The sequence below is a fragment of the Trachypithecus francoisi genome, unplaced genomic scaffold, assembly GCF_009764315.1.
Source record: "Trachypithecus francoisi isolate TF-2019V2 unplaced genomic scaffold, Tfra_2.0 Lachesis_group13, whole genome shotgun sequence".
In the NCBI taxonomy this organism is placed as follows: domain Eukaryota; kingdom Metazoa; phylum Chordata; class Mammalia; order Primates; family Cercopithecidae; genus Trachypithecus; species Trachypithecus francoisi.
Window position 1 is genome coordinate 91,137,430 of NW_022681458.1, and position 25,034 is coordinate 91,162,463.

At 40.0% G+C, this 25,034-nt stretch overlaps 1 long non-coding RNA gene across 2 annotated transcripts; it reads left to right on the plus strand.

Annotated features, from left to right (window-relative positions):
• The first annotated feature begins 1,140 nt into the window (after window positions 1-1,140).
• LOC117095005 lies at window positions 1,141-12,043 on the plus strand. 2 transcript variants are annotated; one of them, XR_004441766.1, is made up of 3 exons: window positions 1,141-3,403; window positions 5,129-5,312; window positions 11,186-12,043. It is a non-coding gene; the product is annotated as an uncharacterized LOC117095005 (long non-coding RNA). The 2 variants fall into 2 exon arrangements; XR_004441767.1 differs by lacking the exon at window positions 11,186-12,043 and adding an exon at window positions 10,103-11,171.
• The last annotated feature ends 12,991 nt before the right edge of the window (window positions 12,044-25,034 follow it).

The window sequence follows — 25,034 nt, forward strand, 5'->3', positions numbered from 1 at the left end:
GGATCAGTCATGCCCCAGACCTCAGCTTCATGCAATACACTCAGGTAACAACCTGCACATACACCTGCTGAAGCTAAAATAGAAGTTGAAATTAACAACAACAACAAAAGATGATTGGCAAAAATTCGCTGATGCAATGCCATTTGCAACCTCCAGTGCAAGTCTGATTTTGACGAAGTTCTTACCAAATATTGCAGATGTAGAGATTACCCTTTTAGCTTATGCCTTGATATTATGTGTTTTGCTTTAGATGGTTTGGTGGTTGGTTGGTTTGTGGGATAGGTTCTTTTTGGCTGTGTAGTAATGACATCAAATGCCCACAGAGAATTAGTTGTAAATGGTAATGGCCTTTTTAATGGTATAACTGCTGTACTCAAAATGCTCTTCAGCTAACCTGATATGGTGTCTTAAAAGTTTAGTACTTCTAATAAGATCTAACATTTGGTTGCATTCATTATAAATACAAAAGGGGCTGGGCGTGGTGGCTCACACCTGTAATGTCAGCACTTTGGGAGGCCCAGGCAGGAGGAGAGCCTGAGCCCAAGAGTTTGAGACCAGCCTGGGCAACATAGTGAGACCCCATCTCTAAAAAAAAAAAAAAAATTAGGCATGGTGGCATGTGCCTGTTGTCTCAGCTACTTGGGAGGCTGAGGTGGGAAGATCACTTGATCTTGGGAGGTTGAGGCTACAGTGAGCCCTGACTGCAACATGCAACACTGCATTCCAGCCCAGGGAACCATGAGGCTATCTCAAATTAAAACAAAAAACAAACAAAAAAAAACCACTCCAAATGTAAAGTGAATAGTTCAGATCAGGTGTACTGGAGGCTATATGAAAAGAGACAGTGATGGCAAGAGTCAACAGTCCTTATAGACTAAAATGAGGTAGTAGTAGTAGTAGGCATTGGGGAACCACTGAAGGTTTGGCAGCTGGGGAGTAACATTTTTGTTTTATTTTGTTTTGAGACAGGATCTTGCTCTGTTTCCCAGGCTGGAGTGCAGTGGCATGATCATGGCTCATTGCATCCTTGACCTTCTGGGCTCAAGTGATCCTCAAACCTCAGCCTCCCAAATAGCTGGGACTACAGGCACATATCACCATGCCTGGCTAATTTTTTTTTTTTTTTCTTAGAGATGTGGTCTTGCTATGTTGCCCACGATGGTCTCAAACTCTTGGACTCAAATGATCCTGTCACCTGGGCCTCCCAAAGTGCTAGGATTATAGGCGTGAGTCGCTGTGCCTGTCCTGGTAATAACAGTTTTAAGGCCAGCCTCTTAAAATGAAAGTTATTGTGGCAACTTTTAAAATATGGGTTGAAAAGAGAGGAAACCGGGGATAACATCATAAATAGATTATTATAGTATCCCTGGTGAAAGAAAAAATGAAGGCCTGAAGGCAGAGAAGGCAGACAAACTTGATATCTAATGGAATATGGGTAAGTAACCATATAAGTTATCAGCCAAAATGGAACACATTTAAGAGTCAAAGAAGGCATTAATAATTACTCCAGCATATCAAAATACCACATTATACCCCATAAATATATACAATTTGTCAACTAAAAATAATTTTGTTTTTAAATTCATGAAAAGGGAATAAGAAAAACATTCCTCCAGAACTAGTCTGGGCAGAAGAGTTGTGGTAACTAGATATGAGGAGAAAGAGGATGGAGGCACAGAGTAGTTGGAGCTTGCTGCCTGGAAGAATGACTGTATGATAAGACAGAGGCGGGATGATGTGAAATAATTCACATTGTTAATTATGAAGTGTGTTTTGAATCAGCTCAACGTTATCCATAAATGACACTCAGAAAGATACTGTGTTCAGATAGGGGACAGTGTGTTTTTGCAGTGATAGCAGTGGAGGGGAATGGTCAGCTTAAGGGGCAGTTGGTAATTGTGTCATCATCAAATGAATTAGTAGCAAGACTTGACCAGCTTTCATGAATAATGAAGCTTTTCTTGCTGACAGACTGCTGATGTTTACATTGAGCCATTATAATAGGCAATTTTATGTCATTAATGACCTTTATATCAAAAATAACTCGTGAATGAATGAATGAATGTAGTGAACATTAAGTACTGCTAATAGAAAAAAAAAAAAGACAAGGCTTCTTTAATCTACAAAATTGGCAGAATGATCATCAGTATTTCTGCCTCTTCTTTACCTTGGTTACACACATCTTTATATATTTTATGTTATGTTATGTTATGTTTGTTATGTTATTATTTTATTTTTACAGACAAGGTCTGACTATGTCACCCAGGCTGGACTTGAACTCCTCAGTACAAGTGATCCTCCTGCCTGAGCCTCCTCAATAGCTGGGACTACAGGCCTGCACCACCATGCCCTGCTCTAGTTACACAAATCTTAATATGATGCTGTTAATTCAATGAAGAAACTAAACTAGTTCTATGATCCAAGCACATAGTTGTGACTCAATTCATGTTGTTTTAATCCTGAAATGATATTGTAAAATAAGAGCTTTGCCTTAAAGTTTTTGTTTCTCATCTTTTACATTTGAGGTAAGAAGGCAAGTGGCAGGGAAGAATGATTAGCAATAAACCTTTTAAAAAGTTATTCAGAAGCAGTAGACAATTGGTTGAGTCAAACTGACCTATAATGACTATTCCCAGGAATTTCCTAATTCTCATTCCTTTGGAAGGAATTGTAACTGCCTTACGCCAGGTACAGAATGCTGCTATTTCAAGTTTATTACAAAGATGTGCCTACAGATAAGAATCAAACTGGAGAACTTTAAAAATGTTTTAACTTTACCTGATCTTTTTCTCAGAAAGCTAACTGTAAGTAGGATATGGTGCCAAGAAAAATCATCAGCCTGATACCATGAAAAAGACACCCTATTAATATACCCACAACATTGTCAGCAAGCTAAGTAACATCCCTGGACCTTAGTTTCATTGTATTTTTAACTAAATATATATCAGAGCCCTTAACACAAGCCCGATATATTTTGGAACCTCAATAAATAGTGGTTTTACTGATTGTCTTTTTAACAATTTCTAAAATATTGAATATTGGTTATTATAATTAAATGTATTCTAAACATCTGCTCTTTCTGTCTCATGCCTTGATCTAGTCTGTTCCTTTCAGCTAGAATGCCTTTTAAAACCTTCCTTTTCTCACATAGCAATCTTTGACATATCCTTGAAGACTGAGCTCTCCCATCACCCTGGGAGGTCTGGCCTGATCCGGAAGACCATTCAGCACATCTTTCTCTGTTGCCATAGTGCGGGATTTTTGTCTGTTTTCAGCAGGTTGTTCCAGACTGCAAGCCTCTGGAGGGCAGTGACTCGATTCCATTCAGCTCCATATCCCCACTACCAGCATGGCATGCATTGGGGGTGTCCATGAATACATATACAGAACAGAAACTTTCAGGGTTTGGCCAATTTTACTTTTCCTTATCATGTATTATCATACAGTGATGCAAGTACTATATGTCTGGATTTGTCTTATTACTACATCTATTTGTTAGTAAAAGGAGATTACATGGTACCTTAGTGGTTTCTTTGCATTTAAATATTTTTGAAATTATTTGGTTCTTGGCTGGGAACTGAGTTCAGTATATCTGCTAAAATATTTCCCATTCGTTGCCACCTCTACAATAGTGGGATAATTTCCAAGTTGATTTTACATGTATCATCTTTATTCTCACAATCCTGAGAGGTATGTAGAGCAAGAATTAAGCTCTACATTTAACAAAAGAGAAAACACACAGAGATTGATAGGCTCTAGGTTATATAGCTAACTGGTAACAAATCAATTTTTATTAAAATTGATTTTAAAAATTTAACTGTTTTTAAGCTTATCTTAAATGATGAACATTGCTTGTGTTTTTCTTGCATATAGTTTCTATTTTAGGAGAAACAGTTTGCCTCAGGGTAGTTTTGAAACCAAGTAAAAGTAATTGCACTGTGAAGGTCTTCTACCTTAAACTAGCTGTCAAATTTAAACTCAACAGTTTAACAATTAAATTTAAACTTTACATTTGTTTAATTTAGTAATGTTTCTTCACATTAATCAATTTTTCAAATTAGGAAAGTAGCAAATGACAAAAAATGGAAGAACATTTATTAAAGATAGAAAAAGAAATGTTTAATGGTCTTGTACATATAAATGGTGTTAATGTTTTGGCTTCATTTTAATAAAGCTTTTATTAAATAGTGTGAGAGAGAGTGGTGGTTATTTTATAAAGAAAATGTAAAATATTTTCTCAAATTACAGAATTACTTGCTTATTTTCATACGTGGTGAGAGCCAAATTAAAATTATTTATAGTTTAATGGACTACTTTGCTAATATTTGCCAGATAGAACTTCACTTGAATAAAAGATGTGACATAAATTTATACAACATTTTTCATGGTGAATGTGGTTCTCAAAAATTTTATTTCTAAGTTGGAACAAAAATCTAAGAAATATAAATATGTATAATATAAATTGATTTCTTAATACTTTCTGCTCTGACTTAATATCAAAATTAATAATAATTAATATGCTCTTTGAATCCTAGAATAAAAGCTAAGAGTTTAAGTATTAGCAATATGCTAAAATTTAAATGAACTTAAAAAGGGATTCAGGTATTTCATGCTAAATTTTCCTTTGATTTTAAGTTGCCAACTGATAGAGTACAAAAGTGATAACTTTCTGAATATTGTTGCTGTAAACAAGCGTATATTCAGTTCCTGCTGTGCAAAAAGAAGCCAAATGTAATGATTGTGGTCTTATTCAGCGACAAAGTGCTGATGATATTATTTCCACAGACAGTACAATTCTGCAGCTGGCTCTGTCAGTCTAGGAAGAGAGCTCACTAAATAAAGACCATGAAGTAATTTGCAATTCAGGGGCAGCATTTTAAAGGAAATGAGCTGAAAGTCTACTCATTAAAGTCAAAGGAAACCTTGTGCTTTTTTTTTCTTTTCAATATATTTGTTTCTTCAAAGTGTAGCTATACCAGCTTGCATAGCCCATATTGGGAATTCAGAAAAAGGTGACACTGTTAAAAATTTTACTTTTTGGAAAAGTTCCTTTGGAGATAGATCTTTTGGGGTAAAAAAATTATTTGGGTGTCTGGAATTTAAACCTATGTTGCTCGTTTCATTTCAGACATATAAGAAATGTACTTCAGAGGCATTTGTTAGTTGTCTGTTTCCTCACAGTGTAAGACTGTCAAGCATATAAATGCATGAGCCCCCATGGGCTGAAAGCAGTCCTACCCGCCTTCTTGGCTAAATGGAAATGCAAGTGAACTATACAGCATTCGATGGACCAATCAACAGGGCAAAAATCAGTAAGTGCGTGTCCAGTTTTCTGAGGACAGTATTTTAGCTACAAATGATTCTTTTGATGCTCTGTGTATCTCCTCACCCCATCACCCTTAGGGAATCCAAAATTGTGTCATTTGGCTTCTTATGTATAATAGCAAAATTTTATTTATAGCAAAATAAAAGTAGACATTTGAGTAGCTACTCTGACTTAGAATCAGCTAGAGGTCAGGGATGTAGAGAATGAAACCATGTATGTTGCCAGTTTGCTTAATCTGGTGGGGCAGATTTATGAACAAATAGCTTATGTGGTGTTAGAAATACATCACAGGTAAGTATTTCTGCTTCTAGTAATGAAATTCCTGACATACATACTTTTGGAATAGCCTAAAGACCTGTAAGAAATAAGTCAGTGCCAGGGCATCTCCACTTTTTATTAGATGTCAGTAGCAAGCTTGGTTCTTCTATTGGGGTAGGTTTGTTTTCTTTTTTTCTTATTTGTGCCTACTGCTCTTTCACCTCTATATTGTGGAGCATTCCTTATAACATGCCACCACTTGTTGCTACCCCAAGTCACTCAGGGTTTTACCAAACTTCCCTCTCCATCCTTGACCTTTCAGTGTTTGTTTAGACCCTAGTAACCTACAGATTCATGCTGCCTCTGTGATCATTCAGATGATGTCTGAAAGGTAATGTGTATGTCAGAAAGGGAATTCATATTCCCTACCCTCCACCTCCTGCCTCCTCCTTTCCCATTTCTCAAATTTCGGTAGCACCGATCTTGGCCCTGCAAAGTAGCAACACCCTTAAATGGAGTGTTCACATATGAGTGAGATCATGTGGTAGTTCTCTTTATGTGCCTGGCTTATTTCACTTAGCGTAGTGTCCTCCAGGTTCATCTATATTGTCACAAATGACAGCATTTCCTTCTTTTTTAAGGCTGAATAGTAGAGAATCCCATCTTTCACAGTGTCTCCTGAAACACCTCACTCAGCACACAGTGGATGCTCTTCCTCCCTGCCTGCATGGGGTATTGCTGCACTTCAGTGGACTCCTCAGGTCTTCTCCATATTCCTTTCCCCATCCCCAGCAGACAACCTTGCTTCATAATTTAAAAGATGATAAAGGCTATGAGGTGGAACTCCTGGACTTCTCTACCATTTTATCTCCCTTTGCTCATTTTCTGGGAGTTTCCTCTAGTCACTGAGGCTGATTCAAGACTCCTTCCATAACTATACTCTTAGTTCCATTTCCCTTTGCATTCATGCCTTGTTTTTTTCCTTCTACAACAGTTAATGGAACACCTACTATATGCATGCCACTGTGCTGATGCTGGGAATGTAGTCATGATAATTAAGATGGTCAAAGTTGAGCTTCCATTCTGATGAGGAGAATCTTTTTTATTGGTTTTTCAATCCCTTTCCCTCAAGTTGTCTATGTGATCTGAGACAATTTCCAACTTTTCCCCTGTACAAAGGAAATAAAATCCTAAATTCTTTTAACTTTATACCACCTTCTTGATACTACCTGATTCTTCCCTTCCCTTTTCAAGCAAGCTCCTTGAGAAAACATTATAATGTTTCTGAAACTTGAGTTCATGCAAACTGTTTTTAAAGAACCTTGTTCCATATCTTGTAACCTATACAAAAATCAACTAAAAATGGAATATAGACCTAACTGTAAAACTTGAAACTATAAAAGTTCTTAAGATAACACAGAAGAAAATCTTTGTGACTTTGGGTTAGGCAAAGATTTGTTAGCTATATAACCAAAATTTGAGCCATAAAACAAAACAAAACAAAATATAAACTTCATAAAAATTAAGTACAGTAGTCTCCTCTAATCTTTAGTTCGCTATCTGTGGTTTCATTACCTGCAGTGAATACCATGGTCCAAAATTGTTACATACAGTAAGATGTTTGAGATAGAGACCACATTCACACAACTTTTAAGAGCATTTTATAATTGCTCTGATTTATTATTGTTAATCTCTTACTATGCCTAACTTATAAATTAAACTTGATCATAGGTATTATATATAGGAAAAAAACATAATGTGTAAGGTTCACCACCATTCCAGGTATCCGCTGGACATCTTGAAATGTATTCCTCCTGATGAGGGGGAACTAATTTACTTCTGCTCTTTGAAAGATGTGGTAAGAAAATCAAAAGATAAGCCACACATTGGAACAAATAATATTTGCAAATCACATATCTTATAAAGAACTTATATCCAAAAATCACAAGAAAATAAACTCAATTAAAAAAATAGGACAATGTGCTGTGTCTCACGCCTGTAATCCCAACACTTTGGGAGGATGAGGTGGGCAGATTGCTTGAGTCTAGGAGTTTGAGACCAGCCTGGGCAACATGGCAAAACCCTGTCTCTACAAAAAAAAGAAAAAATTAGCCAGGTATGGTGACATGTACCTGTGGTCCCGGCTACTCAGGAGGCTAAGATGGGAAGACTGCTTGAGCCCAGGAAGGGGAGGTTGCAGTGCGCCGAGATCGTGCCACCACACTCCAACCTGGGTGACAGAGCGAGACCCTGTCTCAAAAGAAAGAAAAAAAAAGGCAAAAGATCTGAACAGACATTTCAACAAAGTAGATATGCAGAGGACAAACAACCACATGAGAAGATGCTCAACAGCATTATTAGGGAAATAATAAGTAGCTTCTCAAAAAGTTCAACCTATGCCTATTGTATGACCCAGCCATGTCATTACTAGGTATTTACTCAAGTGAAAAAGCCCATTCAAAGGCTTGTACACAAATGTTCATAGGAGCTTTATAACAGTCCACAAGTGAAAAAAGCCAGATGTCTCTTAGCACATGCAAGTACAAACAAATCGTGTTACGTCCCTACAATGGAATACTACTATGCCGTAAGAAGGAACAAACTATTGATACACAAGACACATGAATATCAAAATTATTATGCTGAATGTAAGCCAGACAAAAAAGATTGCATACTGAATAATCCCATTTATATGAAATTCTAGAAAATGCCAAATAATCTATAGTCATAGAAAGCAGATTAGTGGGAATGGGAGACCAGGGAAATATGGGAACTGGGATTACAAACGGGCATGAGGAAACAGTCTGGAATAATGGATATATTCATTATTTTTATAGTGATGATGGTTTCGTGAGTGTTTACATACATCAAAACTTACCACCAAATTGTATCCTTAAATATGTGCAATTTATTATATGTCAGTTATACCTCAACAAAGATTTTTTTGTTTTTTAGAAGACTACATAATGTTCAAGTCCATTAATGTGACATTCTTATGAAGGCAAAACTACAGAGACAGAAAACATATCAGTGGTTGCCAGGAGCCAGGGTGATAAGCAGGGTTAACCACAAAGAAGCATGGGGGACATTTTTGGGATGATGAAATTGTTTGACACTTTAATTACAGTGGTGGCCACATGACTACACATGTTTGTCAAAATTCACAACTGTACACTAGAGGGTACATTTTACTATAAATTACACTGTAATTTTGAAAATGGAAAAATTAATCAAATAATTCTATGCATACCAGAGTTATTTTTACTAAATTTCCACATCCAAGTACATTGAATAGTGCACCCTTACCTGCAAGGGTTATGTTCCAAGATCCCCAGTGGATGCCTGAAACCATGGATAGTACTGAACACATATATATTATGTTTCTCCTGTACATACATACGTATGATGAAATTTAATTTATAAATTAAGCACAGTAAGAAATTAATAATAAAAAAATAGAACAATTATAACAATTTACTACGATACAAGTTCATGAATGTGGTGTCTCTTTCAATGCCTTATTGTATGTAATAGTTTTGGACTTCAGTTGTCTGTGGGTCAGCAAAACCACAGATAAGGGAGGACTACGTAAAGTCAAGTATATTTTTATTTATAAATCAGATTTATTACTGATACATTTAAATGAAAATACATTTACAAATTAAATTTTAAATACCACAAATTTAATACCATTCAAAGAAGCAACATTTATTTAATAAGATGGACAACGTTATTTTGCTGGATGTAAAACATTTGTGGGTACAGCTGCTTCCCCAGGACCACCTTTCTGGCCACCCCTCAATACCTGGCACCAAGTGTAGTTCTTTCAAGGTCTCTCTCCCCTCCTGGATGGTCCTTCCCTTCTCCTGGATCCCCACTGCTGTCCCCTGCAAAGGTTTGCTGTCTGCTGTGTCTCAGCTGCATGCATCTGTCTCCGTTTTCTGCTCCACACAGGTCTCCTGTTAGATACGCAGGAAAGGTAGCTTCTGCTTCTAAAAATGGAAAAGAAAGGAAAAAGGAAGCACCATATAGTTCTGACCTCAGAACACAAAGTCTGAAAAACAAATGGGGAAGGTTGCACACTTGCTGACACAATCCTTTCTCTACTGCTAAGAATATCTGCATTTCTGCCGCAGTACACAAGGACCCCTTCTATTACCTTAGCCTTGAAGGTGCCAGCTTGAGAGGGCAGAGTCAGGAAGAGTCCACCCTGCCAAGCCTATGGTCCCCTTCTAGGCTCTGAACTGCTTGAAGACAGGTACAGTCTCATGAATCTTTGTATCCTCAGTGGCTTGCCGTACCTGGCATGTGTCAGCTAATCAATGAATTAATAAATTAGTAAATGAATGCATCAAATTCATTCCACTGTGGTGACTTGAATAAATATTCAATGATTAAATCGGTGCAACCAAAACTAAATTAATTGCTGCCCTAATTAATTTATCAGTAGGTATGGCAGTGGCATCTGGTTCATACACCAATTCTCAGTAACACCCAATTGATGTTTGTCTTTTCTAGATGTTCTGTTATCTGGAAGAGGCTCTGAGGACCAATGTTTCTCTCCAGGTTATCTTACTAAAATGCTCCAGAAGTTCATGTGCTTTAAAAATAAAACATCTAGACTCTGTGATCTTGGGCACGTTGGTAAATTTGTCTGAGACTCAGTTTCTTCAGCAGTAAGATGGGGATACCAGTAGGAACAACCTCACAGAGTTGATGTGAGAGTTAAATGAGTCAATGAATGCAAAGTGCTTGGCGCGGTGCATGGCACCAAGTGACGGTAAATGTTGATGATAACGACGACTCCTCCCCCTCCTCCTCCTCCTCCTCGCACCAAATGACAATAAATGTTGATGATTCCTCCCCCCCGCTTCCCCTTCCTCTCCTCCTTCCCCTTCTCCTTCTCCTCCTCATTCTTTCTTCTTCTTCCCGTTATCACCACCACCACAGTCTTTGCAATTTTTTGTTTTCTATTTCCCACTAAAATGCTAGTATATCCTTGCCTAGTTGGAGGAAGTGTTCTGAACTCTGACTCATCTCTTCCTTGCTTAGAATTCAAAGAATTCTGTTATAATTTCACCTGGAATCTCCATGGGTGACTATTGCTTTTTATTGAAATAGAATAAATTGGAGTGACTTACCAGCTCCTGGGCACACAGAGAACTGTGCTTTAGAGAAAACAACAATATCAACCTTAAGAGGAAAAATGGCACTAAATTAGCATGCAGTTTTGGTTATACAATTTCTGCAAAATTTAATCTTGAGTCTCTAGTCATCAAGGTGAAAAGTGGCTTTCCAAAAAGGAGAGGGAGTAGGTGGTGGTGCTGTGAGGAGATAATAATGACCTTGCCCTTGGGCCCATCTCTGCAGGGGAGGTGGTGTAGGCTGGTGGTGATGGGTCCAGGGTTTCAGCTGGATGCAGTTTTTAATCTTTCCTTGATCTTGTTGTATAATTTGGAGCAAATTAGTCTGCCACCTCTCTTAGCTTCTCTTTTCTGCTTCACAACATCTACTTCATATGAGGATTAAATGAGGTCATACAAATGTGGGGAAAAGAAAATTATCTTTAAAAACCTAATTTCAGATGATTTCATGTTAAAGGGACTCAACCAAGGAACTACTTGAAGACAGGTACAGTCTCATGAATCTTTGTATCCTGAGAATGATGGTTTCAAGCTTCAGCCAAGGAAAATGTATACTGCTTTGGAGCCATGTACTTCTGGAAGGCAAAGCTCCAGCTGCATCTGGATGCAAGAGGTCAAGAGAAAGAGGGCAGTAACACTAACTGGCTCTGAGTAGGAAGGAGGGAGAATTTTACATTTTCTCTTCGAAACTCAAGAAAAGGAGTTGGGACCCTGGAGCTGGAGGAAAAGGAGAGAGGAGGAAATGCCCAAAGTGATCTTTACCAACAGGCACTGATGTGAAGGCTGTTTTCTCTTTCACACTCTGGTTTTTTGTTACCTTTTCCGTAGTCCTCAGTGAAGCTTTACTACTTCCTTAGACTTGTATTAGCACAGCCTAGACTTGTATGAGCACGGGAAGGTCACATTCAGAGCAAGCTGAACAGAGAATCAAGTACAGAGTTTAGAGCGGGGATCAGGAGCAAGGGTGAGAGAGATCACCGGGAAAATGTAAGTTCCTCTCTGGAGCTCCTTGGAAACAGTAGAGAGAGAGCTGAGCTTCTCCTAGTTATTAATTTATTTATATTTTCTTGCCGTTGTTTTCATTTGAGCCCAGAGAACTGGAAGACTGGGGACAGGTGAAACATACTTCCCCACTGAGCACTTCTGGTGATACCACCTTAGTACAAGTTATCAACACCTCAAGCTTGAATGACTGCTATTGCCTTTTAACTAGTCCCTTAAATCTTTTCATTTTTTTTATTTTTTAGTTTTTATACTTTAGGTTCTGGGGTACATGTGCAGAACGTGCAGGTTTGTTACATAGGTATACATGTGCCATGGTGGTTTGTTGCACCTATCAACCCATCACCTACATGAGGTATTTTTCCTAATGCTATCCCTCCCCTAGCCCCCTACTCCCTGACAGGACCTGGTGTGTGATGTTCCCCTTCCTGTGTCCATGTGTTCTCACTGTTCAACCCCCACTTATGAGTGAGAACAGGCAGTGTTTGGTTTTCTGTTCTTGTGTTAGTTTGCTGAGAATGATGGTTTCCAGCTTCATCCATGTCCCTCCAAAGGACATGAACTCATCCTTTTTTATGGCTGCATAGTATTCCATGGTGTATATGTGCCATATTTTCTTAATCCAGTCTATCATTGATGGACATTTGGGTTGGTTCCAGGTCTTTGCTATTGTGAATACTGCTGCAATAAACATATGTGTGCATGTGTCTTTATAGTAGAATGATTTATAATCTTTGGGTATATACCCAGTAATGGGATGGCTGAGTCAAATGGTATTTCTAGTTCTAGATCCTTGAGGAATCACCACACTGTCTTCCACAATGGTTGAACTATTTTACTCTCCCACCAACAGTGTAAAAGCATTCCTATTTCTCCACATCCTCTCCAGCATCTGTTGTTTCCTGACTTTTTAGTGATAGCCATTCTAACTGGTGTGAGATGGTATCTCATTGTGGTTTTGATGTGCATTTCTCTAATGACCAGTGATGATGAGCTTTTTTTCATATGTTTGCTGGCTGTATAAATGTCTTCTTTTGAGAAGCGTCTGTTCATATCCTTTACCCACTTTCTGATGGGGTTTTTTGTTTTATTCTTGTAAATTTGTTTAAATTCATTGTGGATTCTGAATATTAGCACTTTATCAGATGGATAGGTTGCAAAAGTTTTCTCCCATTCTGTAGGTTGCCTGTTCACTCTGATGAACTCTTTTTTTTTCTTTTTTTTGAGACAGTCTCACTCTGTCACTCAGGCTGGAGTGCAGCGGTAAACTCTTTCTCTATTGCAGTTCCCCTGCCTTGATAAATTGGCTCTATCTGGGAAGTCAGCAAGAAGAACCCACAGGGTGTTTACATTACTATCTGTCTTCACGAAGGCAAAGACCTTGATTTTTTTCATAAGCCCCACCATGCAGCTAGCACTTGGCCTAGTGCCTGAACCCTTGTAGGCACTCAACAGACATTTGAATAAACGTGTCCTGAGCAGTGCTGTCCAATAGAAGTAAGATGTGTGCCACATATGTAATTTTAAATTGTTGAATAGTTACATTCAAACGTAATAAGAAACAATAACATTAATTTTAATAATACATTTTAATTACCCAATATATCTAAGATATTATCACTGCAACATATAATCAGTGTGAAAATTATTGAGATATTTTACTTTTTTTTGTGTTAAGTCTTCAAAATCTATTGTGTATTTTACATTCAGAGCACATCTCAATTTGTATTAGGTGCCTTGCAAGTGCTCCATAGTCTAAAGTAGCTAATGACTCCTGTACTGGACAGGGCAGGTCTGGCGCCTCCTAGTGTTCAATATATGCTAGCTGATAGATAATAACATAATGCAAGATGTGGAGAAAGAAAGTTTTATTCTGCGAGCCGCTGTACCCACTAGTTGACAGGGTGACTATGAGACTTCATTCACCTGTTAACATCTGGAGCAGCAGAAAGACCTAAAGTGCCCATGATGAATGAGTAAGGACACCGGACCAGGAGTGAGGTGCATATGCAAAAGCCTATGTCTCCCAGAGCCCCAAAGAGACAGGAGAGCAGAGGACACCCAAAGAGCAACAGGCTTGTTGCACCAGTGGGAAGACACAGCAAACGGCAGGCTCTGCTGAGAAGTCTGCCAACAGAGCATCTCTAAATGCAAACCAGGCTGGGCACAGTGGCTCACACTTGTAATCCCAGCACTTTGGGAGTCTGAGGTGGAAGGAACACCTGAGCTCAGGAATTCAAAACCAGCCTGGGCAACAAAGTGAAAAATCTTGTTGCTACAAAAAAAATGTAAAAATTAGCGTGTATGGTGGTGTGTGTCTGTAGTCCCAGCTACTTGGGAGGCTGAGGTGGGAGGATCACTTGAGCCCAGGAGGTCAAGGCTGCACTGAGCCATGATTGTGTCATTGCACTCCAGTCAGGCTGACAGAGCAAGACCCAGACACCATCAGAGAGCTCACCAAAATATACCAAGAACTAAACTCTGACCATTTTTCTCTCTTGTCTAAATCCCTACCTGAGGGGTCATAGGAGTCATACCCTACAAACATAAAGTCTCAGAAGATGGGTTTTTTTTAACTCTATGTAACGTGAATTACTTTCCAACTTGATTCTGTCATAACATCACATGACAGATGAAGAGGGAAACCAAAATATTTTACCCCAAAAATATGTTTCATCACCATATTTTGAAATAGCCCTGTAAAGCCTTTTTTTGTGGGGGAAATTTGCATCTGTAAAGAATCTCCATTAACATAACTAGGTCTTTTCTCTTCCAGGTCCTCCCAGTCTTGAAGAGATTTTTTTTTTTTTTTTTTTTTTGAGATGGAGTCTTGCTCTGTCGCCCAGGCTGGAGTGCAGTGACCGGATCTCTGCAAGCTCCGCCTCCTGGGTTTACACCATTCTCCTGCCTCAGCCTCCCGAGTAGCTGGGACTACAGGCACCCGCCACCTCACCCGGCTAGTTTTTTGTATTTTTTAGTAGAGACGGGGTTTCACCATGTTAGCCAGGATGCTCTCGATCTCCTGACCTTGTGATCCGCCCATCTCGGCCTCCCAAAGTGCTGGAATTACAGGCTTGAGCCACCGCGCCCGGCTGAAAGGCCTGCCACTTATAGACTACTGGAAACTACCTGCTTCACTACATAATAAGAACCTTGGAGCCACAACCCCTTATCTTAACCCAGACACTCCTTTCTATTGATCCCAGGTTTTTAGATAACTTAACTCTCAGCCAATCAGAAAATCTTTGAATCGACCTGTGACCTGTAAGTCCCCACCCTTCAAATTGCCCTGCCTTTTGGGACTTAACCAATGTATACCTCACATGTATTGATTGATGTCCTATGTCTCCCTAAGACGTGCAAAACCAAGCTGCAACCCAACCACCTTGGGCACATGTTCTCAGGACCTCTTGAGACAGTGATGTGGACCATGGTCACTCATATTTGGCTCAAAATAAAACTCTTCAAATATTTTACAGACTTTGGCTCTTTTCACTGACAGTACTATTCTAGGATTTGTCGTGGCAAGGTATGTGTCTTAGTCTGTTTTTTACTGCTATAACATTCTAACACAGACTGGGTAATTAACAAACAATACAAATTTATTTCTCACAGTTCTGGAGGCTGGGAAGTCCAAGACCAAGGTGCTGGCAGGTTCAGTGTTTGGTGAGGGCCTGGTCCCTTAAGCCCCCTTTTATGAGGGCCCTGATCCCATCCATGAGGGTTCTGCCATTATGACTTGATTACTTTCTGAAGGCCTCACATCTCAACACTATCACATTCGTAATTATGTTTCAACATATGAATTTGGAGGGACATATTCAGACCCTAGCAACATGTAATATAGTTTTTTTCTTCCTATAATACTTTCTTTGACTAATTTGTGGCTAGCATGCTTTCCATTGGGATGTTGGTACTAGCCAACATTGGGATGTTGGGCTGTCTACTGAAATGAGTTTGTCCCAGGTTTCTGGGTAGGGAACTGTCTCCTTAAAAGTGACTTTTAGGGGTCAGGCATCATGGCTCATGCTTGTAATCCCAGCAATTTGGGAGGCCAAAGTGAGGAGATCACTTAAGGCCAGGAGTTCAAGACCAGCCTGGTCACCGTAGCAAGACCCCATCTCTGCAAAAAATAAAAAATAAAAACAATTACCCTGGCATGGTGGCATATCCCTCTGTCCCAGCTACTCAGGAAGCTAAGGTGGGAGGATCACTAGCCTGGGAGGTCATAGCTGCAGTGAGCTGTGATCATGCCACTGCACTCCAGCCTGGGAGACAGAGCGAGACCTTGTCTCCAAAACAAAACAAAACAATACAAAAAGTGATGTGTGCCCTCACTAAGTAATATTCATCATACTGATGACACCATTTGGGAGAAAATCCACTGTGCATGTTCAAAGCTCCGTTTTAATGCTACGAGGGTAAAATGTGTGTCGTGCAAGAAGATAAGCCACTTACTTTGGTATCCAAAGCAATAGCTGCCTCCCACCCACATTTGACTAATGTTAGTTTCATTGCTTGGTGCTGTTATCTCTTGTCTCTATGAGTTTCTGAATCAGGGACAAGAGGGCAGTTAGTGCCACGTCACCCAGCCCTTGCCTCCTCTTTGCCCTTAGGGAGCAGTCTGAGTGGTGGATTCTGAATCATCCTGCACAGAGAGTTCCCAAAGGTGTCAGTGGGGATTTGTAAGCAGGAAAAAGTTCTCGATATTTAAGGGAGAATTCTGCTGTGCAGATCTAAGAACCTAGCCCACAGCTCAGAGTGAACAATTTTTAACTTTTGACTTCTCCAGAAAATGAAGACCTACCCTCTTAGGTTTCAAAGAATATCTGCCAGTAATATTTTGCTGGAGACCCATGTCTTACAAAAGATCCAGTAATTTTGGTGAGAGATCTCCAAGGCAGGTGAGGAAGGTAAGGGGTTCATGGGGCTATTTCCCCAGCACTACTAACTTAATAAAATATCAGCTGCTGTTGGACAACAAACAGAGACACGCTATAAAACCACAACTGTTCCTTTCAGACTGTATTAATAGAAAAAATCTGGTAAACAAGAAAGATCAGTACAAGAATGTTCCACCAAGTAGATCCAATTTCTCAAAGGAAATGTTAATCCCTACGCATGACAGGCTTTCACATTAAAAAAAAAAAAAAGTGAGTCATCATTGTATCACTGATTATTTTAAGCAGTTTTATAGAGGTTAACGGGTGTTGGAGCCAAATAAGTCTTTCATTTCTTTTTTCCCCCCCTTCAAATATTTATAAGGCGTGTTACAGATATATTCTTAAAAAAAAAAAACATTAAAGTATGTTTAAAGATTTATATGTGCCCCTCTCCAATTTCATTCCACTCTTTTCTCCCTAAAATAAACTATATTATGTCTTAGTTTCAAGTATGCTTTCTACTTGCTATATACGTAGTATCAATAAATGAAGTACAGAACTGCCTCTGCATACGTTAAATTTAAAAGAAATGGTAATTACTGCTAATAATTCGTGTCTTCTTACAGAAATGTCTACAAATATACAAATATACATATCTATTTTACATCAAATAAGCTCCTATGTATCTGCACCTTGTGTTATTCACTTACTATATCTTAGACAACTTTTTATATTCACACAGATCTACCTCATTTGTTTTAATGGCTGTACATTTCATGTTAGAGGTACCTTCATTTATTACCCCAATTTCCTATTGATGGGCATTTAATTGTTTACTTTCCCCTCTTGCAATCATTTCTTTGTTACAAATATTGCTGAAGATGTTTCCGTGTACTAATAAAAGTATATATATGAACTAAATTACTAGAAATGGAGCTGCCAGGTCAAAGGATTTGTTCAGGTTATATTTTTAAAGACATAATTGCACTTCAAAACGTTTGACTATTATATGCTGGGTATTATCAAATGACTTAACATTAGACAAGCATTGGTGGAAAATAGCATTTTAATTAGTATTTCTTAATTATATATGAGATAAAAACTCTTTTCATTTGTTTATTGGCCCTTTCTTTTATTCCTTTTGAACTGCATATTCAAAGCCTTTTCTCGTTTTTAAAACAGATTGAACCCCTTTTATAAAGACTAACGGGTGTTGGAGTCAAATGAGTCTTCCTTTTTTTTATTCTTTTTTCTCCAAATATTTGTAAAGAATATTACAGATATATTCTTAATGAAATAAAACATTAAAATATATTTAAAGATTCATATATGCCCCTTTTTCAAATTGCTGTATAAGTGCCTTTATATATTAGGGAAGTTAACTCCATTCTCCTACGAATTGCAATTTTTTTTTTTTACCAGTTCATTTTCTTTTAACTTATGATATTTTTAATGCAAAATTTATGTAGTACATTTGCCAATCTTTATGATTTCTGGGTTGTATCTTATTCAAGAAAGTATCTCCTCAGGCCAAGAATATCTCCTTCTAGTACGTTCATGGTTTCATTATGTTGTACTTACATCTTTATTCATCTGGGATTAATATTCATGTAAGAAACAAAATAGGAATCTAACTTTTTTTTTTCATTGCACTAAGTCCTCACACCATCTACTGAATAATCTTTCTTACCCTGATTAGAAATGCTGCTTTTATCATTTCTATTTTATTCTCTATTCTGAGCCAGTGATCTTCTGAGTCATCCTGCAATATCACAAACTCTTTTAAATTTCTGTAGTTTAATAATATGGCTTAATATCTAATATGGCTAGTTTCTTCAGATTTGCTTTTTTTTAGAGAGTAGCTACTAGCCAGCTCTGGTATACCACCAAATAAAGTATTGTTATTGTGCTATGAAAAACATTCTTAGGCCATGCTAGGAACACAAAGCAGAGAATAGTCAATTCCATTTGAGGGAGGAAGATGGCAGAGGAAGCTTCATAGAGAGACTTGCAGGTGTTTGAAGGTTTTCTTTAAAGACACGGAATGTAACCCTCTTTTGTAGCATATGAGGCCTTCCATTTTTGTTCCATTCTTGGACCAGATAGTTGAAAAGTCTGTAGTTAGAAGAAATACAGGCTCCATATCCTCAGTGGCAAGATGAATAACAAAGATCCCAGGTGATCCTAAGGTGCTGCAAGGGACAGAACCAGAGGCTCCTCTGCTGAAAAGCCTTACCTGGCTCATCTTTAAGTTACAAGCCTGTAGAATTTGTTTATCTTAAGTTTCTTTCTTACTCTAGAGTCTTGGCCACTCAGATTTCTTAGTAAACAATTACAGAACCAAACTGGGGTATTGCTAATAAATTTGCCTCTCAAAACTGGGGAATCCCAGACTCTGGAAAAAAATTATCTGATAGGAATGTTGTGTGGAAGCCAGGAAGACTGGATTAGAAGATATTAGAGTTCCTTCCACTTTTCAGTAAGCTGATGGTGCTATGAAGAGTCTGGTTGGAGTCATTTTTCAGTCTTTTAGAAGGAGCATTGCTGAATCCCTGTAATGTCCTGTGGGTAGCATTTCTTGTAAGGGAGATTCTGTCTTGGCTGAGATGTAAGACCCATGTGGCTCTCTGGAAAGAAAAGAGGTTGGGGACATGTGACTCAGGGCTGTGGCCAACACACCTCCTTCACACCTCCTCTGTCTCTCGCAGGTACCAGCACCCTGCCTGGTTCAGGTAGGGAATGAGGAATAGGTTTATGTGAGATGGGAGACCTCCAAGCACTATTGTGGGATCATTTGTTGAGCAGCCAAAATGAAATGTATTTCTCTTCAAGACATGTGCAGTGCCTTCACTAGCTCCTTTTTGAATACAGACATACTCCCTTTTTTGTTTACACCGTAAGCACTCAATAAATAGTATGCCTCGGTAGTCATAACAATCCGTGGCTGCTTCCAGAAACAAGCCAAACTCATGAGTAAAACCAGCATTAGTGGACGCCAAACAACTGTGGCATTTCAGACACCTCAGAGCCAGCTTGGTAGCCAATGACCTTGCGGTGTGAGCTGGCTCCTTGGTGTTACTGGAGGAGAAGCAATTGCTTTCCAGAGGCACGGGGCTGCCCCAGACAGCTGTGTTTGCTGAACTGTTTCATGTCACCTCTCTACTTAGTCCAGAAATAGAGATCTGAGAAAAGAAAAAAACCAAAACAACGGCAAGGGCAAGGTCTAAATGTAAATATAATAAGGCAATGACAATGGCTTGTTGGCTTAGATCATGGGAATGCTTCATAGTGTCCAGGCTCTAGGCAGGAAAGGGAGGCTAAGCCAAGATTTGAGGGTCTCCATTTCTAAATCAAAGTCTTTAAAGGTCTGGATTAGTTTAACACATAAATTCCTCACTCTACCCTTGCTCAACTGGAGAGTCTATGTCTGGGCTTCTGACAAGGAGGAGAGGCTAGAGAAGAAAGAACAATGGGTACCGGAATGGCCCAATAGAGTATTTGTCTCAGACGTCTTTAGAGAAGGAAGCAAAGGTCCTCTAACATGGTGATGTGGTACAGTGGTAAGGAACCTGGAGCGTGTCTGGAGAAGAGTCTCCTAACTCTGGTTCTATGTTGGCAAAACATTTTCTCTCTAAGCCCAGTTTATCTCAGTTTGCTTGTCTGTATAATAGGAAGATAAGACTTCATAATATGGTAACTTTCTAATTTTCTAACCTCTGATTCAGTATCTTTGCAAAGTTAAACAGAGACCAAAAACTACCCAGAAGACCCAGACTTCATCCACAAATAGGGCTTATAAAAATTGTTTAATATCATCTGTAAAGTCTGTATAATAATTTTACCACTCTCCACATCTTCTCCATATTCCTTTGAGATTAGCTAACAGCACCTTGGACTAGTTCTACTCCAAAGAGAGTTAGAGAGACAGTACAGTTTTGTGATACTACTCATAGGAGCCAAGGGAGTTCGACAAACTGAAATAATTACCCAAACCTTACAGCTCTGCTTATCAAGCTCTTGCTTATCACTGCCATTGACAACAAAACCAAATAGGTATGGAATATTCACAAAACGGGGTGAGCTTACTGTGACAGGAACTTGGTTAAAAAACAAAATTGATCCTAGGCCTGACAAGCTCATCCTATCATTCGGGAGATAAGTTTTCTTTCTTTTTTTTTCTTTTTTGAGAGGCAGTTTCATTCTTTCACTCAGGCTGAAGTACAGTGGCACCATCTCAGCTCACTGCTACCTCCGCCTCCCGGGTCCAAGTGATTCTCCTGCCTCAGCCTCCTGAGTAGCTGGGATTACAGGTGGGTGCCACCATGCCCAGCTAATTTTTGTATTTTTAGTAGACACAGAGTTTCACCCTGTTGGCCAAGCTGGTCTCGAACTCCTGAGCTCAAGTAATCTGCCCACCTCCGCCTCCCAAAATGCTGGGATTACAGGTGTGAGCCACTGCACCTGACCTTGGAGGTAAATTTTTAACAACAAGGTAAAACGCAAGGCGTGTCTCTCCTGGAAAATGAGGTCATGATGCTCTGTGGAGGAGGAGGGTCCTGATAGGAGCCTGGAAGGAGGACGCCACTGGCAGCGAAGAGAAGCCGGAGGCACACCAAGCCAGGACAACACGATGAGCAGGACACAGAAGTGCCGTGTAGGGAGCAACAAGCACATGAGCGTCTTTGTAGGGCAGGACAGATGAGAGTGAGCGGACAGCAGCTTCAGCTGGAAGGGGGTTCAAGATTTGGCAGACATCCCTAGTTACCTATCCCAATGTCTTCTCTTCCTCCTTAATAACCCAACCTTGATTTTTAGCTGAGCTTCTTAATGCTCAGAATTAAAGATAACACTTTCCACCCTCCTTTGCAATTAAGTGTGAGGACATGGCTGGGCTCCAAACAAGGAGATATAGGCAGAAATGTTCTGGGGGACTCTGGGACGATGCATGTCTATTTCCTCCTTTCTTCCTGCTACATGGACTGCAGATGGGGTGGCTGGAGTTCCAGCAGCCGTCTTGTGCTAGGAGATGATTTGAGAATGGCATATGTTGAAGCTTATAAAGAAGAAAAGAGGGAGCCTGGGTTATTAATAATGCCTCAAAGTAGCCTGAGACTGCTTATCTCCAGACTTGTTTTATATGAGAGAGAATTTTAAAATACAGTTCTTTAGTATTTTTCTGTCATATGTATCCAGATTGTAGCAGGCCTAGAATTTCAGGATAAATTACTTTAATTATTTAGAGACTAAGAAACACTACAATTTAAAAATTAATATATCAGTTATATTTTGGGCATCTATTGTATGTCAGACATTGCAGCAGATGTTGGAGGAATGTTCAGCTAATTTTCTGAAGGCCACAATACAGAGATGCTTTTGTGGTTCATTTAAATATGAGTTTATGTTTGGCTGTCAATGAGAACTTACATATATTTCTCATCTCTCTTTCCCTGTGATGTATTTGTAAAGCACATCACTATAGGTATGTACTTGAATGGCATTGTCAAAACATCCTCTAAACCCCAGAGTTAAAACTGATGTCCTGCTTTCAGAAATAGCCAGGTAAATCCTTTCATTGGTCTAAAACTCTAAACTCTAAAATGAACTTCCTCTCTCTAGTAAGTCATCCGTTTTACTTTGGCTTATCACATGCTATTAGAAAGACAGTCTTGATTTTGCATTCACTGCCCAAGAGCACCTAGAATATACCAAATTGATGAGAGTGTTTGGCTGAGGGTGGGGGTGGGGGGTGGGGTTGGACCATTTTAAAGGGAAACAATATCTCTAATGCTCAGTTAAAAAAAATACACAGGGAGCGATTCTACACAACTCCCCTTCTGTTCCCTCCCCCACACTCACCCTCAGCTCTGAATCAAAGGTAGCGTTGTTCCCCAAGCTGATTTCCTTTTTTTCAACAGGGTATTACTCTGTTGCCCAGGCTGGAGTGCAGTGGCATGATCACACCTCACTGCAACCTTGACCCCCCCAGACTTAAGTGATCCTCCTATCTCAGCACCCCCAAGTAGCTGGGACTATAGGAGCATGCCACCACACTCGGTTAATTTTTAAAATTTTTTTCTAGAGACGGGGTCTTGCCATATTGGTCAGGCTGGTTTCAAACTCTTGGGCACAAGGTATCCTCCTGCCTCAGCCTCCCAAAGTGCTGGGATTACAGGGGTGAGCCACTGTGCCAGCCTTCAAGGCTGATTTTCTAGCAAGCTCTCAAGTGAGGCCCATGCTGTAGGTCTATCGACCACACTTTGGGTAGCAAGAGTAGGCAATGTCACCTGTCTTAGAAGTGTTTTAGTATCTTTTATCTTTGGTGTCATGCACCCTGTGCCAGCCTGGATGACATCCCAGTTACAAGAAAAACATCGATGAACCTGACATGTCTGTGCTATTCTAATGCTAAGAGTGGCAAACCCAGAATAGAGACCTGGTTGTATTTGTAAGTACTGTAAGTACTGTACTCTCTTTACAGTAGTAATTTCTAATGAAGATGATGCTGATGATGTTAATAATAATTGTAGCTAACCTCTTTTTTTAGTATTGACTGTGTCTGATAGTGTAAGTGCATTCCACGCATTATTTAATTTAATGCTACCAGTAACTCTGTACAGTAGGCACTATTCTAATCTCCACATTTCACATGAGGAAACTGAGGCTCAGAGAAGCTAAGCAGCTTTCCCAGGGTTACATTGCAGGCTTACAAGTGTAATGGCAAATATTTCTCTGCTCCTTGAAGAGGATTAGCAAGTCCTCCTTATTGCTCCCAGACAGGTACGAGCTGAGTGAGGGTGCTGAGCAGAGAGTTTTAGGTCAATGGAAGGATTTACCTGGCTATTTCTGAAAGCAGGACATCAATTTTAACTCCCTGAGTTTTGAAGACGTTTCGACAGTTCCCTCCAAGTATACTCCCTATAGTAATATACTTTTTAAATATATCACAGGGAGAGGGACATGAGAAAGAGCTGTAAGTTATCACTGACAGCCAAACACAAACTCCCTGCTTACAAATTTATCTTCTTTCTTAAAACTTCAAAGTGAATACATCTGGGATATGGGGACAAAAGTTGTCCTCAGAAGCCATGACTCATAGTGACTTTAGGAAATGATGATTCGACACCAGACAGCAGTAAGCGAACTATTTCACGCTGTCTCAGAGTCTTAGTGTTGGAAGGATCCTGGAGGCTGAAGTCCCCTCAGCGCTCCTACTCAGAGGCTGTGCAGTCATCTTCCGTACCCTTTGAGCCACAGCAGCCACTGCCTTGCCAGACAGGCTGCTTAGTTTTCAGGCAGCTCTAGCTCTTAGGAAGTCTTCTCTGTACTGACTTCCCTGGAACTCTCTTAAGCCTCATTCTGCCCTGTGGAGCCCCTCAGATTCTGTCTCATCTGTCCTCTGTATGACACTAACATATGCCTGTTTCCAAGTTCCAACTCTAAGGTTGCCTACTTCTGACCTAAAATAAAACTGTGAGGGGTGTTCGTGTGTGTCCTCTGGTGCTTGAACATTGAACGTGCATGTTTGTGCCCACACTTGCTAAGTACTAGCTGGGCTCATTGATTTTTCTTTTCTTTTCTGTGTTTTAGAGATGGGGGTCTCACCTGCCATGTTGCCCATGCTGGACCCCAACTCCTGGGCTCAAGTGATGCTCCTGCCTCAGCCTCCTGAGTAGCTGGGGGGACTATATGTGCGAGTTTGTTCATTTTATTTTTTATTTTTTTTATTTTTTGACACGGAGTCTCGCTCTGCCGCCCAGGCTGGAGTGCAATGGCCGGATCTCAGCTCACTGCAAGCCCCGCCTCCTGGGTTTACGCCATTCTCCTGCCTCAGCCTCCCAAGTAGCTGGGACTACAGGCGCCCGCCACGTCGCCCGGCTAGTTTTTTTGTATTTTTTAGTAGAGACGGGGTTTCACCGTGTTAGCCAGGATGGTCTCGATCTCCTGACCTCGTGATCCGCCCGTCTCGGCCTCCCAAAGTGCTGGGATTACAGGCTTGAGCCACCGCGCCCGGCCGAGTTTGTTCATTTTAAAGGTGGCTTTGCCCAGTAATCTCTAGCTGGGAGCATCCCACTGACCCTGGGAGCTAATGCACGGGGGAGGATGAGAGGTACTCCTGGGAGGGTGAGCGCCTTTGGGTTATCTCAGTCCCTGGCACTTTCAGGGGCGGGCAGGCAGATGAGCTATCATTCTAGAAAGTGCCAGCTACGCCTGCACACTCCTCTCAGCCTCGACGGTGCACACCCAAAGCTCTGAATCAAACGTAGGGCTGCTACCCCAAAGCTGACGTGGCTTGTAAAGAATCTGAGAGACTGTAGGTCACTGCAGTCACAAGGGCATCCACCAGAGATGGGGACAACCAACAGGAGACCTCAGCCTTGGTGCAGGCAGGCTAATGAGGGGCCCGGCAGTGCGGTTATGACA